Below are 22,650 nucleotides of genomic sequence, written 5' to 3' on the forward strand. Positions count from 1 at the left end.
TTTTCAATTGTTTTGCACTGTCAATTATGTTCTAACCTGTTCTGCTAGGGTTGAGATGAAGCCCTAGCTTATTGCTTGTTATTCATGCTCTTGTCAGTAGCCATGATGTGTGTAAATGCTCATAGTGAAACTCCATCTTAGGGCTTCAACACTAGTCTTTCACATTGGATGTCAGGCATCCATTGTAGTTAGAATCATCTAGTGTTGCTGAACTGCAACTCATGCTTAATTTTATATATTGTTCTTTTGATTAATTGTGCTTTAAACAGACAGTTAATACTTAGGGATCATACCTTAGTTGTGATAGGAGATTTCATATCAAAATGACCCTTGCTATATAGAGGATTGACATCCCTCTTGCTGGTGGTTATAGAAAAACAATGTTACTGTCAGTGATGAATAATCAGTGTGAGTTAGAACTGGATTCAAAAGCCCTAGCATGTTCCTGTTTACTTGCTTTACATTCTACTGTTTTTCAGTTCAGTCACTGCCATCATCTCAAGTGTGTTTTAACACAACCAAGACTCTTTGTTACAACTTAGTTTTAGTGAAATCTTAAGCTTCAACTACACACACCTTGTCCCTGTGGATCGACTCGCACTTGCACATAGCTACATCGACGCCGTGCACTTGCGGTATTAGTTTGTAGGTCTTTTAGAAACCTACCACCTTCTATATTGGCCCTTGAAACCACCTAGAGCCATGGCATGGTTTGTTTTGAACTTGTAATATTCGGGGGATAATTTTTTTTTGTAAAGTCTCGAATGTACGATGGCCCAAAAATCGGAATTTGGGAAAAACTGATACTTTTCAAATTTTGAACTTGCAATAATCGGAAGTCAACTCAGTTACCCAAACTTCCGAATATGGGTTGTCTAACCTTCTATATTGGCCCTTGGAACCACCTAGAACCATGACATGGTTTGTTTTGAACTTGTAATATTCGGGGAATAATTTTTTTTTTGTAAAGTCCCGAATGTACGATGGCCCAAAAATCAGAATTTGGGAAAAACTGATACTTTTCAAATTTTGAACTTGCAATAATCGGAAGTCAACTCAGTTACCCAAACTTCCGAATATGGGTTGTCTAACCTTCTATATTGGCCCTTGTAAAGTCCCGAATGTACAACACAAATCATTGTCATTTATCTGCTCTTCTTTACTTTACGACCGTGACTACCTCCTAGTCCTGCACGACCACGGGTTTGAGCACCTTCAGTTGGAGCACCTTCAGCGCTCGATGAAGCTCGAGTTCTTTTACCCGTCTTTGATACTGCCACCTTGGACGGATGCCTCTTCGTAACTTTCTCCCCAAACTGGGCAGCATAATCTTCGTTATCCATATTATCAACTAGGTCTCCAGCCTCTTTGATCTTCTCAGCTGGCATGGGATCTCCGCTTTTCAGGCATGCAGTTAACATTTTGGAAACACGCTTGAACCTATTCACCTGTTTTTTATACGTAATGACATAACATCAAACGGTAATTACCTAAGATTTATAGGAATAATATAAAATGAACAAAAATATAAGAACACACACCAGTCTATCATAACCAGCTGGTTTGTCTTTGATGATACAATTAAAACTTGAACCCACCGCAGTAGTGTTGGATTTGATTTCACAGATAATCAAAGGATGTGATACGTTGTTATACCAACTCATATAGTCTGGAGAATTTTCATCACCTCGGGTGGTTCGTCTACCAGTGTCGATAATGAAGTCATTCCTCTTATCCCAGTTATCAAGAACATTAGGTGGGCCTGTGTGAACAATCGTGAGATTGTCACCACTAGAAGAGCACAACTCCAACTCCAATTTGTAGTAATCCCCCATTTCCTCCACAGGTTGATGTTGTATATACCCGTGTTGTCGCATCACCCTAGAGGGGTTATACATCGCATATCCTGTGGGGTGCCACAATGGTCCAAAATAAAGGGACAAGTCCGACCGAACATTTATATGCCCACTGGCTCGATCTTCCTTGTATGGATCAAAGCATACGTCTGAGGCCTTCAATTGGTCCAAAATCTTCCTCATGCGAATCAACTACTGCTCTTTTGTCCTAAAACGGTTGTATTCAAATATATACTTTGTTCCTCTAGGAGTACCTTTGCACCACCCCGGGTTCTCTCCGGCCAACTTCAGGATAGGGAAGTGGTCATAGATTCACGCCTATATACATAAGAAACCAAGTTTTAGTAAATAGATTGTGTATATTCGGTAGTAATTTACAAACATTATTTCCGATTATATATAATCGGAAATAAAACTAAGTACCTATCCACCGAATAACCAACATTCGAAAATAGATATGGATCATTTCCTAACGAATATGCGTCATTTGGAGTTCAGTAACCTATAGTTTTTTTGTCCTGTATATTCGGTTCTAATATCAAAAGTATATTTCCGATTATATATAATCGGAAAACAAAATAAGTACCTAGCCACCGAATAACCAACATTCGGAACAAGAGATGGATCATTTCGTACCGAATATGCGTCATTTGGAGTTCAGTAACCTATAATACTTTGGCCTATATATTCGGCAGTAACTCCCCAAGACTAAACTCCGATTCTAAACAATCGGAAGTAAAACTAAGTAACATGTTGCCGAATATGCATAGTTTGGAGTTATGAATATGCATCATATGTATTGTCTACCGAATAACTATAGAGTGAGTTATAGAGTTAAAGAAAAAACCTGCAATAGAGCCACGTTCCCGGCAACTTGGCAGGTTCATAGCCTCGAAGCCTTTCTCAACTCTTCCATCAGGAATGCTAGGCATGCCGTGCCCCAAGAATAGTCATCGACTTCATGGAGAGGATCCAAAAGTTGTATAAGGTTGGCGTCGATCCGGTTGCCAGAAGTATTGGGGAATATGACACATCCCAATACACAAAGGAGATATGTGGTGGAAGCGTGGTTCACTTGCTCATCAGTTAACATTCCATTATTTTCCTTCTCCAAGGTGCCTCGGAACATATTCATCAAAACTGTAATGTTGATCTGTCTTGCTCTGTAACTTGCATGCCTCATAAACTCTGTTGTTGTTGTCTCTTCATCCCAACCTAACACTTTTTAGTGAGAGCATAAAGTTGTGCCCAACTAACTGCTTTGTGTAGTTAAACTTCACAGCTGTGCCTTGGTCGGGAAGGTTAAGAATCTGCACAACATCATCCGGGGTAATCGTCATCTCCCCAAACGGCATATGGAAAGTATCGGTCTCAGGATACATTCTCTCCACGAACGCCGATATGGCCACACGATCATGTTCCAATAATGAATTCTCGGCGGCATTAGCTAACCCCGAGTTGGCAACAATTGACTTGAACCTTTCACATTCACCGGATAAAGGCCACGCAAGCATTTTTGTTGGTGCGGCGGTAGGTTTGAGTAGACGGACCGCATCTTGATGATCCTATTAAAGTACATAAAAAAATGCTTAATACAAATATTACGATATAACACATAGACAATACATTGATAAAAAATAATAATTTTATTACCTCGGTTTCGTATATTTCTCTGGCCCATGAGTCTTTGTATCCAAATAGCATTTTCCCTTCATCCGCCGGTAGCCCAAGGATTGTGCCTGCTGGAATACCCTTCTTCTTCAAGTGCTGAGGGACAAGATGTGATGTTTTCTTAACAATATCCTTTTTTACACCGTCTTTTCCTTTTTTGGCTTTTTGGGTACCACTTGGTTGTCCTTCTTCTTCTACTCTTGGCACTGGATCAACTGGTTCAATTTCATGGTGGGGTGTAACTTGTGGAGCATTTGGTTTTGCACTTTGTTGAGCGGCTTGTTCAACACTTGGTTGCATCCCTTGTTCACTGCCTTGTTGTTCTACACTTTGTTCAGCACTTGGTTGCACTCCTTGTTGACTGCTTTGTTCTTGTAAGCTTTGTTGAGCACTTGAATTATCTTTGGCACTCCTTTCCCTCCTAGCACTACCTGTCACTTTCTTCCTCCTTTATCGACTTTGTCTAAACAACAAAGAAAGGAACAATATTTATAAACTATACAATCGGAAGACAAAGTATGGAAATATAATCCGAATGTACACATTCGGACGCAAGAAGACACATACTGTTCCCGAATACAAAACAATCGAAAGCTAACTAAACATATTTACAACCGAATATGCATCAATTGGAGTTCAGAAGCTCTAAATTTTTCATCATACACAATCGGAAGACAAAGTACACAACTATAACCCGAATGAACAAATTCGGAAGTAAGAAGACACATATTTTTCCCGAATGAAAAACAATCGGAATATATTTAAACATGTTTACAACCGAATATTCATCAACTGGAGTTCAGAAACTCTAAAATTTTATCCTACACAATCGGAGGTATAAAACATTATATTGTCTTCCGAATAAAAACTGGCCCCAAAATGGGATTTTTCCTATATCAAAAATTTTGAGATTTTTTCAATATATATATATATATATATATATTCGGTAGTGAGTGTACTTCCGAATACTGTGTGTCTACTTAAATATATTCGGGATCCAAAAAATTCATTAAACTACCGATTATTACCGGTTTGTATCCAGGAAGATATGGCCAACAATATTCGGCTGATAACCATCAAATATTTCTCCCGAATACTGTCGATGTTCTTGAGAAATGAAGAACACGACTACATTCGGAAGTAAATAAGCATGAATATCGCCCGAATCTGGATAAATAACCGAAAACCCTAGAAATTTTTTTTCTCGATTCGTCGAATTAAAGCGAAATAAACCCCAAAAATGATAGATTCTTACCTAATTGGGGCCATTTGAAGTTGACGAAGTGTTTGACTATCGGAATCGCCACCACCGACTACATCGACGGGTACTTCTTCTTCGCGTTCTTCTTCATTTGCAGCAACAATTTCTTTATTTCTTGCTAAAATCCCAATCTTTGGATCGATACCCCGAGCAACGTTTTTGGTTCTAGGTCTGTGGGTTTCATTTCCCTTATCCATTGTTTTATAAACGAATCGACGATGTTTTGATTTTACGATTCGCGGCGATGTTTCGGTTGAACACAAGAACGAGGGAAAGTTTTTTTTTCTTCCACAATCGGAAGATAATATGAAACTGGAAGAAGAAGAGTTGAAATGAGTAGATTTTTTTTGATTTGGTTTTTATACAGTTTTACCAGAAGGACATTTATATAACTTCAATATCATATAGGGTACCCCTTAACTAGAGTCTTTGGTTGGGTATAAATTGATGGCCCCTAAAAACGCGAGGTTGATTTATACCAGTAGATAAGAAATATTTATTGCACCTTTAAAAACCTAACAATTTTGCATTTCCGCCAGAAATTCCCGGAGATAAATCCACGGGGCACTCTCTTCGGGATTTTTCCTCGGGAATTTCTACGGTCAACATAGAATTACTCGGCTTTCATTTATCCTGTTTGGGGCTGTTTTCTTGTTGCTTTTTCTATCTAGACTCTTCAGTCTTTATTGCTGCTCCTTTCTAAGTGTTATATCCGGCGATTCTCAAGTTTCTTGGCGTTGATTTGTCTTGGATTGTGTAATGGCTCGATCTGTTCACCCTCCGGTCACATCTTCACTCGTGGGGTAGTAAATTTGAAGATACTTTTCTCCTCTTTGGCTATGGTTTGTATAAGCATAGGGCTTTGTTTTCTCTTCTTTTCTTATTTGATTCTCACGGCTACAGGCTAATTTGAATTTTTTAGTCAGGGAGTAGCTTTAACCAAGCCTTTAGGGTCACTTCCCATTTAATGCATTGTCTCTAAACTATCGGGAATGATAAAGCTACGAGAGATTTCTCCCGTGAAATCTCACGACTGAAACATAATAGTGGGACCCGCCACTAAAAGTGCCTCGCCTTTTATCTCCACTGGTGGTGGGACCTCAAAATCTGTTTTAGTCGGGAAATCTTGCCGGAGAAACCGCTCGGTAGGTCTATCACTTCCCCTCCCCTAAACTATAAGCAAAATAGCTTTTGTGTACCTTTACACTTGTTTAATCAATATTTGCTTAGACTGCTAGAACCTCCATGTTTTAGCTTGTTTTGAATCCTCTTTCCTCTTTGGCTGTAATATTCCAGCCTGCTTAGTGTAACTGCTACTCCAACTTGACTGCTAGGCGCCCCCCAGGTTTTGCCCCCATCTAAATCCGCCAGTAGGTGGCATCATCTGCCACCATTAGATCGATAACTTGAACCCCAGCAGGAGGCAAACAGGGGGCCCTTTTTGGTGTGGTGTGAGTGCCGGGGGAGGTATCTGGGGGGAGTTAAGCATTACTTCAATAATTTTTAGAGACTTTCGCATCTGTACGACTAGATTAATCATTTACCACATGGTATAGATATTACTAGTGGAAGTCAGTAGTACAAAGTATGAACCTCTCTACCTTTGAATGGCTGAAGAATTGTCCTTCACCAGGTTTTTTCCCTTCTTGGTTTTCTCATTTGAAAACTTTGCACCAGAATGGCTGGGACATAACAGTAGACGACCTTCCTGTTACGGACAATGTCAGGAAAATAAGTTAGCTTCGCGCCTAGCTAGGAAAAATAACTAAATAGACGTGGCGCGGCGCGGCGTGGCGTTTAATTACTTAACAGGAGGAAAAAATGAGTGCAATAATCAACATAAAGAGATGCATGCTAATGATTTAACTTACATCATCCCACCGGCAACCTGAAGAAGTGTCAAATGCACAAGGAACGTGATATGTATTCCTGCAGGAACGCATAGAACAGCCAAGAGCTGCACCCTTTAACCCACAACAACAACATTTGAGCTTTGAAACCCTTGCCAGCTCCAGTTCCAAGTTCATAACAGTTTTACCAGCATAATACACTCGAGGCGCCCTTCATCTCCAAATATGATTACTCAATTCGCTGAGGTTGAAATAAGATGAAAATCAAGAAAAATGAAAAAGGAATACAGAAACTTACAACTCTAGGCATTTTCGGTGAACATGTACCACATTTGGTCCATCAGATACCTCATCCTCTTTTACTTCTTCTCCGTTGGCAATATGCAACATGGATCCAGAGCCCTAAATGCCCGTACGGAAACATGGAGAATTAATCAGTAACAGCGAGAATATATTGTTGAGAACCACTTATGGAGTGCAAAGAAACATTTTTTTCAAAATTGACAAGGGAGGATAATTTAAGCTTCCTATGCTACTCTAATTTAAGAATTGTTATGTGTACGTATTCATTTCAAGGTCAGGCAAAAAAAAAAAAAAAAAAAAAAGAAAAAAAACACCACGTACCTTTGACACTGTAGAGGTTTGGCAAAATGCACAAATAAAAGTTGAATCGTTATTCGGACATACTGAAGTATTAGCTAGTGAGGTACTGCTACTAGCCGTGGTCTCTATACTAAACGATCTTTCTTCAACCTTTGCGACTGACACTTTATCACATTGTTGTGTTGACATTGTAACTAAATCCCGCTCCTCGACGGATTCCGTATGTTCCATTGGCACCAACTCCTAAATTACATTATCAACAGACACAAATAGCACATACATTTATTCATTATTTATCAAGGCTGACTTGGATAATTTATATAGGAACAAAAAGCTACCAACCTCTTTAAAATCTTGTAGTGAGTCTACACAGAATTCAACTTCAACAATACAAACATCATTCACTATATACCCATTGCTAGGATCTTTAAGCTCTTCTAACTTTATGAACTCATCAAAACCCCAGTCGCTCTCATCTTTGGTGAACCGGAACATGTCTTCCGTGTCTATATATACAAATAAACAAGGGCTAGAATTTAGATCCTATAGAAATTATCTATTTGATTTGTATGCGTGAAAATACTATGTAGTGCACAATGCTACCTTTTCTCAATGTGTTTTTGTTGTTTGTTTGATCAACAACGGACAAACTGAATTTCGCAAATTGCCATTCCTTACACTCAATAGCAACCACGTAGATTGACAAGTAACCATTCGTATTACATCCCCTGCGAAAAGCCAGCAATTGCGTAACACAAAGATAGCAAATTTTGAGTATTCAATATGATAACAGAAATTGCAACATAGACTGCAGAGAAAGTGCTGGTCATAAAATTGATTTATATACCATTTATGAGGACCTATTTTGAAAACAGGTGAGAAATGATTTTCATCATTCAATTTTGAAATGTTTTCAATCTTCCATTTGAATCTGGAAGAGGAAGAGACGTCGTCTGCATGCTCCTTTTGTACTGCAAGAAGCAATGAAGAAGTAAGGAAAAAGATCAATTTGCAAAACCAACCTAGCTACCTTTCATTTGGGGCAAAACTGCAGCCTAGCTAAGAAAATCAAAAGAAAGATAAATGTACGAAACTTTTTCAACAACTGATGAATCGCGTACATCCATTGCATACCATTTCTAGTAGTATTTTGCATTGAAGAAGAAGGAGAAGGAGAAGAAGAAGAAGAAGGAGAAGGAGAAGAAGGGAGTAACTAATAATCTCTCGTTGTCTGTACAGAGTTTTCCTTTTGATCTCCACTCTTTTTTGACTTGTTTCTTTTGCGTCTTATCAGACCCAGTCAGTGTAGAACAGTTCCCCACACACGTAAAGTGGGAGAGAGAATTGCGTCTTATGAATTGCTGTAGTCAAGTGTAGAATTTATGGGCTTAATATCCAAGACCACACTCGCCTCCTGTTGAATTCGACAACGACCACACTCAGAAACTAACTTGTGCCGGAGCTGTTGATGCTGCGAATGAGAACTGGCGCAGCAAAAATTTGTTCATGTAGCCAAGGTGATTAAGCTGTCTCAGATAAGTTCTCTGAGTTGCGATCTCCGGTAGTTGCTGATTAATCAATCTTCGATACTCTTGAGATAGCTAATTTTTTAGACTTCCTCTTACTCCCACGAAAGCTTAGAGGTGTTTTCAACAGTATAGAAAATCAGAAACCGGCAATGCTAAATATTACGAGCTAGTAATTAACAAGGATTCTTTAATTACACTGAGCTAGAGCTTGAAAAATAGGAACTGACATTACTAACCCAAACTAACAGTACTAGCAAGTATTTTTTTTACAATGCAGAGATCCTGAACAAAGAGGCAGAGATTTAATCCAACTAATTTTCTTCTAATTACAAAAGAGCTAAAGCTCGAGAAAAATGACTGCGCCACTTAAAACAAACTTGCAATAACTTGAGAGGCCAAATGACAGAGGCTGGACTGGCCTTAACAAAAAAAACTCCAGGACTCGAGAACTAGTCAACAGAACAAAGGCTAGCTAACACGAACTCCTCGACGACCTCGACCACAACGTCCCTCGCCATCGGCTATCTTTTCCTCACTGGTTTCGATTGTAGAAGCACCTCGACGACCTCTTGCATCCTTCACTTTTGCGTCCTTACTGGCTGTGCTTGTAGTTGTGTCTTGTGAAGAATCTCGAGTCCTCTTAAGGCCATACAGATGTTCGGCATTTTCACATGGCAAGTTCTCAATTTGTTGACGGAGTACTATTTGATCAGCAACCGTCATTGGAACTCCAGAATCAATTGAGCAACTCAATTTTTTTACAAGCTGCTTAGCCCGTGACATCTATATTCATTTAGAAATAACAAATGTTTAATACTATCAAATCTAATAAAATCCTCACAAAATTTAAAGAGAAGAACAGTACGTACCACTAATTCCAGAGCCTTGGACTTGGATACGTCTTTGATGATAGGTTTCTTCGTGACCACCGCTGAACATTTTGGATTTACCACTTGAGTATGTGAAATAGTTTCGAACCATTTCATGTACATTTTGTCACATTGATCGGCTACGTTGAAAGGCCTTAACTCACTGATATCTACGCAATACCTTAGTCGTTCGTTCCAATGATGGGTGTCTGGTGCTGGTTTGTACTTAGGCTCAAATTTACTCTCTGATGATTGTGTTTGGTCCTTCAATATTTTGAATTTTTCCTCCCCAGGTACGGTTTGGATAAAACCTAGTTGACGCAGGACTCTACAAGGATTGTACATTACGCATCCGTGGTGATAAAACAAAGGTCCGTTGTAAAAGGCGGTTGGTGACCTTGGGTACAATCCTTGTTGCCTATGTTCCAAGTAAGGGTCAAATGTTACCTGTTGAGCCATCATTTTGTCCAAAGCCTCTCTCAAGGAAATTAATTCAATCCGTTTAGTCTTCGACTGAGATTTGGTGAAGGCATATCGACCTCCTCTAGGACTTCCTACCTCCCAATCTCTTTTAATGGTGGTGCCCAACTTCAAAGTTGGAAAGTGCTCATAAACCCACACCTATGTCAAGACCGAATCATACATTAGAGAAGAACAAATCGAGCATTAATAAAAATGTAACAATATGATAATGAAAACATAAGTTACCTGGAGCAGACCCACATTCCCTCCAATTTGGGAATATCCAAGCCTAGAGGCTTGTCTAAGGTTGTGAAGTAAATATGACAGGCAAGCAGTGCCCCATGAATACTCCCCAACCCTATGTAAATCCTTCAATAACTGCAAGAAATTGGCGTTGACAGTTTTTCCTGAACGGTCAGGGAAGATAACAGTTCCCAGAATGTATAACAAGTATGCCGTTGCGGTGCCACGAACTCGTTTCTCGTCTACCTGCTCGAGTTCCCTTGTCTTCCAAAAGTAATTCTTCAAGCTTAGTAATTTGAATTTTCTCATCACCACCTTACGCGGTTGTCCAATTCTAATCCCTTGGTCATTACAGGGGAGCATTTCTTCCATTGAATCTCTGGGTGTTCCTACAGCATTTTGGAACTCAAAATCCAATTGGTGGGACTCCCAACCTAGCGTCTCTTGTGCCAAAGCGTAAAGCACATTCCATTCCAAGTCCTTCACAAAGTTCTCCTTGACCGATCTACCTTCTACTCGGAGGCCCAAAATTTGTTCGGCGTCATCAGGAGTGATTGCCATCTCACCAAATGGGAGATGAAAGGTATCCGTCTCAGGATAGTATCTTTCACTAAATCCTGATATAGTCACTGAATCATAGGACTCCTGGGCATTCTGAACTGCAGGTAATAACCCAGATGCCTGCACAATTCGGATCACAGCATCACATTCCAGACTCAATGGCCAATCCTTCAATGACTGGCGTTTCAAAAGTCTTGGATTCGGCTTTGGAAGCTACAAAATAGATCAAAATGCAATCACCTTAATAACATCAAGTCAGAAGAATAATGAAAAGAAATAGTAACATAAATCATAGCATTGGTTTACATTATTACCAACTGACGATAAATTTTAGCAGCGTACGAGTATTTGTAGGCAAATAACACCTTCCCTCCATCCTTGGGCAACCCAGGAATAACACCATCCTTGGGTATCGGTATCAATTTGTCTTCTTGTGGAATGTGCTTTCCTTTGGGAGAAGGTTCTGTGGTTTTCTTTGGATCTTGGACTGGGACTTCATCTTCTTCCATGTAGTTTTCGTGATCTTCCTCCACTTCAACATCCCCTTGCAAGTCATACTCCTCATTACCTTGTTCATCCACGTGTTAAGTAAAGCATAAGAGAATACACGTGTTAAGTAAAAAAATATATGAACCGGAAACTAAAGAGAAAATTACAAAAAAAAATTAAGCCTTCCTACGTTGTAAGTCATACAGTGATTCTAATATTCAGAGAATTTAACTAGTTTAATCATTTACCCCATGGTATAGATATCAGTGGAAGTCAGAAGGAAACTCTACCTTTGAACGGCTGAAGAATTGTCCTTCCCTAGCTTCTTTTCCTTCTTGGTTTTCTCATGTGAAAACCTCGTACCAGAATGGCTGGGACATAACATTAGACGACCTTCCTGTTACAATGTCACGTAAAATAAGTCAGCTTCATGCCTAGTTAGGAAAAAAAAGAATAGATGAGGCGTTTAATTACTTAACGAGAGGAAAAAATTGGCGCAATAATCAACATAAAGAGATGCATGCTAATAATGTAACTTACAACATCCCACCGGCAACCTGAAGTGTCAAATGCACAAGGAACGTGATATGTATTCTTACAGGAACGTACAAAACAGCCAAGAGCTGCACCCTTTAACCCACAACAACAACATTTGAGCTTCGAGACTCTCGCTAGCTCGAGCTCCAAGTTCATAACAGTTTTCCCAACATAATACACTCGAGGCGCCCTGCATCCCCAAATATGAATATATGATACACTGAGGTTGAAATAAGATGAAAATCAAGAAAAATTTAACGAGAATACAAAAACTTACCACTCTGTGCATTTTCGGTGAACATGTACAACATTTGATCCAGCAGATACGTCATCATCTATTACTTCTTTTCCATTGGCAATATGCAACATGGATCCAGAACCCTGAATGCACCCGTACAGAAGCATGAAGACTTAATTTGTAAAAGAAAGAACATGTTGCTGATAACCACTTAATAATTAAGGAATGCAAAGAAACATTTTTGTCACAATGGACAAGGCAGAGAAGAACATTATGCTTAAGATACTTTAATCATCCTATGCTACTGTAATTAAAACAATATTATATGTATTTGTTCGTTTCAAGGTCAAGCAGAAAAACAACAACGTACCTTAGATACTGTAGAGGTTTGGCAAAATGCACAGATAAATGCTGAATCGTTATCCAGACATATTGAAGTATTAGCTAGCAAGGTATCGGTATTAGCCATGGTCTCTTGAACCTTTGCGACTGACACTTTATCCACTAGTTGTTTATCGATGTTCCCATCTAGCTTCCTATGTGAATCACATTGTTGTATTGACATTGCAACTAAGTCCCTCTCCTCGACAGATTCCATGAGTTCCATAGGCAACACCTCCTAAATCACAAAATCAACAAATACAACGCATACAGTCATAATTTATCAAGGCTAATTTGGATAATAATAGTTGTTGGTTTAGGAACAACAAGCTAGCTACCAACCTCTTTAAAATCTTGTAGTGAGTCTAAACAGAATTCAACTTCAACAATACAAACATCATTCACGATATACCCATTGCTAGGATCTCTAAGTTCTTTTATCTGTATGAACTCATCGAAACCCCAATCCCTCTCATCTTTGGTGAACCGGAACATGTCTTCCGTATCTATATATACAAATAAACAAGGGCTAGAATTTAGAACCTATAAAAGTTATCGATTTTATTTGTATGTGTGAATATATAGTGCACAAATGCTACCTTTTTTCAGTGTGTTCTTGTTATTTGTTTGATCAACAACAGACAAACTGAATTTCGCAAATTTCCAATCCTTACATTCAATAGCAACCACATAGATTGATAAGTAACCATTCATATTACATCCCCTACGAAAAGCCAGCAATCGCCTAACACAAAGATAGCAAATTTTAAGTAATCAATATCATAACAGAAATGGAAACAAAGAGGTAGTACTAGCACTGCAGAGAAAGGGTTTGTCACAAAGTTGATTCATATACCACTTGTGAGGACCTATTCTGAAAATAGGTGAGAGATGATTTTCATCATTCAATTTAGAAATGTTTTCAATCTTCCATTTAAATGTGGAAGAGGAAGAGACGTCGTCTGCATGCTCCTTTTGTACTGCAAGAAGCAATGAAGAATTAAGTCAAAAGATCACTTTGCAAAACCAACACTAGCTACCTTTCATTTGGGGAAAAATTGTTGCCTAAGAAAAGCAAAAGAAAGATAAATGTTCAAGACTTTTTCGACAACTTAATAGTGTACATACATTGCATACCATTTCTGGTAGTATCTTTTTGCATTGAAAATACTAGTTCAAATCTGTACCGATGAAGATGAAGAAGAAAACAATGGAAACAAAGGGTAAGTGTCTAGCTAGCACTGCAATGAAAGAAGTAATGAAAAAAAAAATGAAAGAAATGCACTAAAAAACATTAATACCCACCTTCCAGAGTGAGATTCTCTGAGAAATTCTTTACACTGATCTCTTGCTAGATTTTCTTCCTTTTTGATTCTCTGAGAGAACAACTAATAATCTCTTCTCTCGTTGCCTGCACGGTTTTTTACTTCCCTCTTTTTTGACTTTCTTTCTTTGGTTTCTAATACGACCCAATCAGTGGAGAACAGTAATTATTTTTAATATAGTAATTCTTCGCCATTTCCCAATAAACCTATAGGGGGAGAGAAGGATTGCACCTTAAGCAGTAAGCAACCCAGCTCTGTAGCCTGTAGGAGCTAGGCCTAGGGTTTAATTTTTTTTTCCTTAATTTCTCTTGTCATTCGCTTGTCAAAACTGAGTAGACTCAAATCTTAAGGGGTTAGCCCAGTTGGCCAGGAGACTGACTCTCAAGTAGGAGGTCAGCGGTTCGAGTCTCCGCTCAATCGTAAATTATACTAACTTTAATATGGGTTTAAGAGGGCCGAGTTTGCTCAGTGAGGAGTAAGCCGGTGGCTACCCTGCCAGGGGACAGGACGGGCCTATGCCTAGCATCAAGAGAACAAAAAACTGAGTAGACTCCTTTTATCACGTAGCTACACTACATATTTACCCGCGCGTGCACCAAGACGGCTACGGGGGGTGTCAGATTACTGGGGGTATCATATAATAGAGGTGTAAAACGTGTCGATCCAGCACAGCGCAACCCACTAAATCACTTGCTTAGCATGTTGTGTGTCGTGTTGTGATGTGTGGAGATTAAGACGTGCCTTGCTAGAAGGCGTGTTGTGATGTGCCAAAAATATAAACGTGTTATGCTGTGTCGGGCACATATTTTTTATATTTTCTAATATATATATTTTCCAAATATTTAGGTAGTATATGTGTTGTTATGAAAATAAGTCAACATAATGATAATAAAATGTCAATAATTGGTTAGAATAAAGGCTCTCTTGTGAAAATAAGTCAACATAATGTTAATATTTAGGTATTATATGTGTTACACATAATGTGATGTATTGTGCCATGTTGCGTAGTATTTTATACATATTATGACGTGCTTTCATAACTTGATGTGTTGTGTCGTGCCACGTGCTTATCCGTGTCGCGTGCTGTGCTGGGCTACTGTGTCGATTAGTCTAGCCCAACTCGACACATGAAACTAACGTGATGTGTCGTGCGGGACTAAGTCACGTGCTGGACTGAGCTGTGCTTAAATTTTAGCGTGCTGGGCTGGGTTGTGCTCGTGCTGGCACAACCCAATTTACACCTCTACCATATAAGATAAATTGAAAAGTTCTTTGTCTTATATGTTATTTGGCAACCTTCCTTGTAATATGGTACCCTTATTGACTATGTTAGAAGATTTGAACCATTACATCTTAAAATTCCTCGCGTTTTTAGGGGCCACCCGAAAGGATTTATGGGCCATCAATTTATACCCAGTCAAAGACTCTAGTTAAGGGGTACCCTATATGATATTGAAGTTACATAAATGCCCTTCTAGTAAAACTGTATAAAAACCAAATCAAAAAAATTCTACTCATTTCAACTCTTCTTCTTCCAGTTTCATATTATCTTCCGATTGTGGAAGAAAAAAAAACTTTCCCTCGTTCTTGTGTTCAACCGAAACATCGCCGCGAATCGTAAAATCAAAACATCTTCGATTCGTTTATAAAACAATGGATAAGGGAAATAAAACCCACAGACCTAGAACCAAAAACGTTGCTCGGGGTATCGATCCAAAGATTGGGATTTTAGCAAGAAATAAAGAAATCGTTGCTGTAAATGAAGAAGAACGCGAAGAAGAAGTACCCGTCGATGTAGTCGGTGGTGGCGATTCCGATAGTCAAACACTTCGTCAACTTCAAATGGCCCCAATCATATAAGAATCTATCATTTTTGGGGTTTATTTCGCTTTAATTCGACGAATCGAGAAAAAAATTTTCTAGGGTTTTCGGTTATTTATCCAGATTCGGGCGATATTCATGCTTATTTACTTCCGAATGTAGTCGTGTTCTTCATTTCTCAAGAACATCGACAGTATTCGGGAGAAATATTTGATGGTTATCGACCGAATATTGTTGGCCATATCTTCCTGGATACAAGGAAGATTTCAACATAACCGTCAGATTTCAACATAAATTTAACGTCACATAATAAAAGAGCACAAAAAGTAAATTTTGTAGTGACAAATCATTTGGCGCCGCAGAGTTGATTCAACATTGCGTTCAAGTAATGCTTTCTTGAGTTTGGTGATTTCGGCTCGGTTTTGGATTTGAATGTAGATCCTGGACGTCCATAAAATAAAGCCTTAGAGACACACCACCTATCAGATCATATCTTTACATTGGCTGGAATGTCATGCATCTTTATGTGTAATTGGAAATAATGTAAATTGTAAATTTTTTAGTTTTTCACGACAAGCTTAAAATATGAACAGTTATACACGCAAAAAAAAAAGAAAAAAAAGAACAATCTTCGCGATAAATTTACATATTTCATGGAAGATTTTTGTTGACATCACTACACCATATTCAGGGTTTAGTAAGTCACTATTTCAGTCACAAAATAGGGTTGTAACGCGCCCGAGCCGTTATAAAAGAGGGTGTAACAAATTTTCGTAACCTACATGTTGTCGTCACGAATTTTGGATTGTGACTGATTCCGTAACCGAATAGGAGCCGTTACGGATTTAAAATTAGTAACCACCGTATGATCGTTTCTAAATTTTTAATAGAGTTACGAATATATTGACTAAGTCTACGTTGACTGACTTCAGTTTTCTGGTAGAACTTTAGTAACCAAATATTTGCCGTTAATAAAATTTTACTAGGGTTACTAATATTTTTACCAGGTCAACGTTGACTGACTCCTATTATCCTGGTAAAAATTAGTAACACTTTTTGCCGTTACTAATTTTTTGGTAACTGAAAAAAACGGTCAATTTTCGTTGACCTGGTCAAAATTAATTCCCACCCATTTTGTTTTACCTTGCAAGTACCATATCCCCTGGATTATGTTGTTATTCAATCCAATCCAATTCAAACATTCATTCACAAGAAGTCATTCAAACATTCATTATTTCAACATTCAACCATTCGTTCATTCTACATTGGAAAGAAGCAAAAAAAACTTCTAAGTATATGATACTTGTGTCATGGTGAGTTCAACTGTCAGATGATTCATAACTACTAAGTATAGGCAGATGACTCTTTTACCTGAATCCACTTGTTTCTTTATTCAATATCCGCTTGTCCTCAACATTCTTTATAACCACTTCGTCTGCAAGCAAGTAAACAATGCATTTAGAAATAGAGTTTCGCAAACCTTCGCATACCATATTGACACAAGACAACATTTGAACTTAGTATGTTGGATTCACAAGATAAGAAACAAGTAATACACAAGACTATGCAAAACTAGACATTATGCATTCTACAAGATTTGGTGTAACATGACAGTTGCCATTTTATCAAGATTGTTGCTGGTACTGGTGATGTGGTAGACTGACTATTTACTTTGATCAACATTGTAAATGCTTTGTACATTCAATTTTACATGACATGATTCCTTAACATTTAAGATTAAAAATATTCAAGCCAAAGGGATTAAAATATGTCTAAAATTCTGCCTGCTTTCGTTACTTTCTATGTTTATACCTTATTGGTTCGATGCAGTTGGAAGTAATCACCCTAGGACGACATGCACCTTGTGAAGCTAGGTTGCAGTTAGCTATCTGCGGCTATTAATCATGGGTGTAGCTTCTTCACAAGCATTCTTAGCTGAGTCTGGTTCCTTTAACGTCACCTGCATATATAAAAGTACCAATGACGCAAAATTATCCATGATTATGATTGATAAAAAAGATGAGTTGCAGCTTCAGTTTTACGCTATTGCAAATAATGCAATAAGGGTCAAAGTGAGTAGTAAAACTACTAAGTTTAGCTCGCAAAAAAAAAACATCAGCTGCAATTCATTCTACAGCTCAAACATTTATTCTCCATTCAAAAGAAGGAAAATGAGTAGTAAAACATTCTTCATTCTACAGGTCAAAGTGAGTAGTAAAGCTGAAGGTTAAAATGGTTTCGCACGTCACATTTTCTTCTTATTCTTGACATCAAAGACATGACAGAAAACAAATGCGCTGCATGATGAGATATCACTTTGACGAAAAATTGGAATATGTCTTGCACTGTGATGATAACCTAATGCCTAATGGCTAATGTTCATTTAAGATTAAAAACATTTTTTATTCTGCAGAGACATGGTTGTGCACGATGTCAAGAAGATCACAAAAGAGACTTACCAGATGAAGGTCACCAATATCAATTCGATCATTAAGTGTTGTACCTCGCAAGAAAGTGTAAAATTGAAGGTTAAAATATTAACTGCAGTCGATCATAAACAAATCAAGTAATACTATATCCATGAACAAGCAGAAACAAATAAAGTAATTACCAGGGATTGATATTGCCCTGGTGGCTCCTATTGCTTCAGCAAACCTTAACTGCAATCACCTGCACAACTAAAAACACATACATAGCAACAAAAACTATACTCATACACAAAGTAAAACTCACAAAAAGATATATCAAAGTCATTCTCAGTTAAAATTAGTACTTTCTTATGCACATTTGCATAAGAATCTCCCTCAATCACAACTGCATCAGAGTTTACCTATGCAAAACAACATATGATTACATATCAGCATGTTCAGCATACATACAAAAGTGTGAACATTAGCAAAAAAGCAAAAAAGATGGATGACATAATAGCAAAAAAGCATAGGATGATGGATGGGATATCTTTATCATTTCCAAAAAAGACAGATAGACCCTTCTAATCATATCGGACACAGAGTTTTGGATGAACCACATAGCCCCCAATTCCAACTTCTTGAAAGGTCTTCACAAACTTGTTAGTTTTTATGGTCGGTTCATCTGGCAATAGTATGAGCTCCACCAACACCTTTGCATGATCATCAGCCACAGGTGATCCATGAGCTGTACGTCCAAATTCACCGCCACAAAATCGACCAACAGCAATGGTCTCATTATTCAAGTTCACCAATGAACATTTGGCCCCTACTGCTGATCCAGCTGGTGATACCTCAACTTCATTTGGAAGTGACTGAGAAGGTGAACTATTCTGGCCAGCTGAAGCAGTCTGAGCAGGTGAACACGCAGGACCATGTGTAAAAAAGCGGGGGTCTAACAACACCACCCAATATTTCGCTTAGAAATCTGTATGGACAAACTCCAATATACTTTTTATGAGAATCAACTAGACAGTTAAGCTCAATCAATAAAAATATATATCAAAGAGTTTATATCTCAATCTCTCGATTTGATATTTACTCAAGCAAATGGAAATCTGCGAGTCTTTATCAAAGAGAGATAACTTGGATGGTACCAAAGACCAATGTCCAAGGATCAATCAATATCAATCAACAACCAAAGGTTGGATTTCCAATTGATGATCTTTAACACACAACTTGCATTATTTCAATTATATAAAAAATATAATGCGGAAAAGAAATAACACATACACCAGCAGTTTTGTTAACGAGGAAACCACAAATGCAGAAAAACCCCGGGACCTAGTCCAGATTGAATACACACTGTATTAAGCCGCTACAGGCACTAGCATACTACAAGCTAACTTCGGACTGGACTATAGTTGAACCCCAATCAGTCTCCCAGCGATCCAAGGTACAGTTGTACTCCTACGCCTCTGATCCCAGCAGGATACTGCACACTTGATTCCCTTAGCTGATCTCACCCACAACTAAGAGTTGCTGCAACCCAAAATCGCAGACTTGATAATAAACAAATCTGTCTCACACAGAAAAGTCTATCAAAGGATAAATCAGTCTCCCACAGAAAAACCCTAGGTTTTGTTCCGTCTTAAGATATAAAATCAAGGTGAACAGGAACCAAATGATAATTCGATTTTATATTCCCGAAGAACAGCCTAGATTAATCAATCACCTCTCAACAATCCTTCTTGACTACACAAGCAGTTTGTCGAGGAATCACAAACACTGAGACCAAGATGTTTGTGACTTCTTTATCTTTCCTATCGGAGAACTCTCACGATCTCAAGCCAATCAATAGATTGTACTCGTACGATATAATATGCAAGATCATATCACACAACTACGATAAAAGTAGTATTGGTCTGGCTTCACAATCCCAATGAAGTCTTTAAGTCGTTAACCTGGTTTTAGATAAGAAAACCAAAGGTTAAAGGAGAATCGACTCTAGCGAGCGCACTAGTATCACACAGACGTGAGGGGATTAGTTTTTCACAATGCTATATGTCTCCTTTATATAGCCTTCAAATCAGGGTTTTTCCTTAGTTACAAAGCAATCCATATTCACCGTTAGATGAAAACCTGATTTAGATTCAAGCTAATATTTATCAACCGTTAGATCAAAAACTTAGCTTGTCATACACACTTGGGTAGACGTTTACTGGATTTGTGAAAACCATGCCCAAACGTGTACGTGTATGTTGGTTCAACATAGTAACCCAAAAGGTGAACCATATGACGAATTCATATTAACCTAGTTCTTCTTCACCATAACTAGTTCAATTGACTCAAATGAACTAGTTAGAGAGTTGTTCAATTGCTATGGGATCTTATGTAACTACACAAGACACAATTGAAACAAAGATGATTCGATTCGATTGAATCGGCTCATGAACTTTATAGCCACGGTTTGCATAAAGCATTCCTTAGTAATTTAAGTTTCATGTTCAGAGCACATCTTTAGATCATAACCACTTAATCTCACACATAAGTTTGCGGAGATAAGGCAACCGGCAGAGTTTTCCAAACTCAGCAGAAAATCTTGGCAAAGAGACTTCCGCCAGTTCACAGACTAAACACGCAAACGAGTTTTTGGAAAATCCCAGCATAAATTCTCGGCAAGAGAACTTCCATCAGTTCGCGGACTGAGTTCACAAACTGAGTTCGCGGACTTGGCAATACCAATTCCTCTGGTTTCTCTCAATCAACAAAGTTCGAAATTTTAATTAAGTAAAAAGAACTTCAATTGAATGAGTTTATGAAAATTGATTGTGTATCTTGTTGCATTCCATGTCTATGTGGTTCATGCTTGCTGCCTTGTTTTTTATCTAGCAGACATAGATTTCACATTATGCTATTCTGGAGTTACTGCTCTTGGTTGGGAGAACTTTTTATGGGTATTTGGATTTATATATTTTTTATGTTTCAAAGTTTTTTTTTTGGGCATTCTCTGGGTGTTTTAGATTCCATTAATTGTCTTAGTTTGACAGTGAACTAATGCTAACACCTTGGAGATCTGATGCCCTGGAATCTCTTCTTTGTTTATTTGTCATTGTTTTCTTCTACTTTTGTTTATTTCATTTTTGTTAATAGTTCGACAGTGGAGAGTATGAGGTAATGATTAGGTAATTCCCTATTGGTTTGATTGTCGAAATGATGTCATACATGTATTCATTCTATCTGATCATTCTCTCAAAGTCCTACTAAAGAACGTCTATTTTTCTGTTTTACATTTTTTTTATTTTGTGCTGAATTATATTTTATTTGTTTCTGGAAATTCCATTCATCTTCTAACTTAAAGTTCATCCGTTGTTTGTTTTGTTGAGCAGGGTGTTCTTGGTATCAAGGTCAAGATCATGTTGGATTAGAATCCCAAAGGAAAGAGTGGTCCAATGACTCCATTGCATGATGTTGTTACCATCCACCAACCTAAGGATGAAGAAGACTTCGTCATGCCTTCAATGATGACTCCTACCGAAATCGAAATGCCACCTCAAATGGCAGTTCCCCCACAAATGATAGTAGCTTGAATGAGATGTGGTTTCTAGATTCATTTGGATGACGCTCATGTCTACAGACAGACTTCAGTGTTTAAGTATGTTAGTGATGCTGTCGGATGTTTTATTGCATGGCCCAAGGATGGAATAGTGTTCTGATAGACATCTTAATCTTCATAATCTTTTGGAGTGTGCTCAGGAAACTTAACTTTTGGTAACAAACATCTATATCGGTACCATTTTTTGAATGTGTGTGTTTAACACCGGCAGGTCAACTTGAATGAATGTAAATATGTTACTCTGGCAGGTTAATGTGAATGAGAAATACTTTCGGCAATTCGGTTTCAGCTATAATTTTTTTGTTCAAAATAGTTTTATGCACACAACTTCTAACAAAAGTTGTAGTTATGCATTTATCTACTGAAAACAGAAGTTGTTACTTCAAATATTACAACCTTTAAGGATGTTGTGAAAGAAGTATAACAATACAAATACTGAGTTGTGCAAATTTTTTCAACAACTCGAAGAAGAGTAGTGATAGCACTATTCACAATCATAGTAAGAGTTGTGAAAGAAACTCTAGAAAATTATGTTAGAATTTGACAACTCAACAAGGGGGTTGTGATAAAATTATCTACTATATATAGTATCTGTTGTGTAAGGATGTCCTACAACTCTTGTATGTATAGTGAAAGAAGGATTCAAAACTCTTGTTGGAGGTTGTGTTAGGTCTTCCAAAATAAAATCGAAAGAGAATCACAACTGAACCACAAGGTAGTCCAAACTTGAACCACAATCACGTTTACGACTCCTAAGTCAACATAATGATAATAAAATGTCAATAATTGGTTAGAATAAAGGCTCTCTTGTGAAAATAAGTCAACATAATGTTAATATTTAGGTATTATATGTGTTACACATAATGTGATGTATTGTGCCATGTTGCGTAGTATTTTATACATATTATGACGTGCTTTCATAACTTGATG

The 22,650-nt window shown here is 37.9% G+C and overlaps 1 non-coding gene across 1 annotated transcript; it reads left to right on the forward strand.

Moving 5' to 3' along the window:
- The first annotated feature begins 21,271 nt into the window (after window positions 1-21,271).
- LOC113300875 lies at window positions 21,272-21,354 on the forward strand. Its single transcript, XR_003335981.1, has one exon. It is a non-coding gene; the product is annotated as a small nucleolar RNA Z102/R77 (small nucleolar RNA).
- The last annotated feature ends 1,296 nt before the right edge of the window (window positions 21,355-22,650 follow it).

The sequence above is a fragment of the Papaver somniferum genome, chromosome 7, assembly GCF_003573695.1.
Source record: "Papaver somniferum cultivar HN1 chromosome 7, ASM357369v1, whole genome shotgun sequence".
Classification (NCBI taxonomy): Eukaryota; Viridiplantae; Streptophyta; class Magnoliopsida; order Ranunculales; family Papaveraceae; genus Papaver; species Papaver somniferum.